This window comes from Micromesistius poutassou (assembly GCF_964030765.1).
Source record: "Micromesistius poutassou genome assembly, chromosome: 15".
NCBI classification, from domain to species: Eukaryota; Metazoa; Chordata; class Actinopteri; order Gadiformes; family Gadidae; genus Micromesistius; species Micromesistius poutassou.
This window is the reverse complement of record NC_140285.1, coordinates 12,844,041-12,844,563: the sequence shown is the minus strand read 5'-3', so window position 1 is coordinate 12,844,563 and position 523 is coordinate 12,844,041.

Below are 523 nucleotides of genomic sequence, written 5' to 3'. Positions count from 1 at the left end.
CGTGTGTGTGTGTGTGTGTGTGCGTGTGCGGTCGCACGTGGGAGAGCTGGCGGGGAGGGGGGGGGGGGCTGTGCTTTCAGTTAGCTCATGAAATCATGTTCAATCGGCCCACTCCAGCCGTTTGATGTGTAATGAGAGAAAACATTAGTGCAAAAGATTCACACCCAAACCCTCCCCCCCACCCCCCCGCCCCCCCGTGGGCCCTTGCCCACCCCATCCCACATCATGCCCTTACCCTGCCACCCCCCCCCTCCCCTCCCCCTCCTCATGCTCGCTGCCGTGCCAACCAGCCCCCGGTCGGAGCAACAGTCCCCCAGTTATGAGACTATTGAGTCATTTTCCTCCACTTTCCACGGATCTGCATCTTATTCGTCCTCGCTGCTCTATAACAGGGAACAGTTTGTGCTATCGTGGCACACAGTCAAGAAGGCTGCATTCCTCCCTTCTCCCCCACTCTCTCTCTCTCTCTCTCTCTCTCTGTCTCTCTCCTGTATTTTTATATTGCTTGTCTCTCACTCTATCC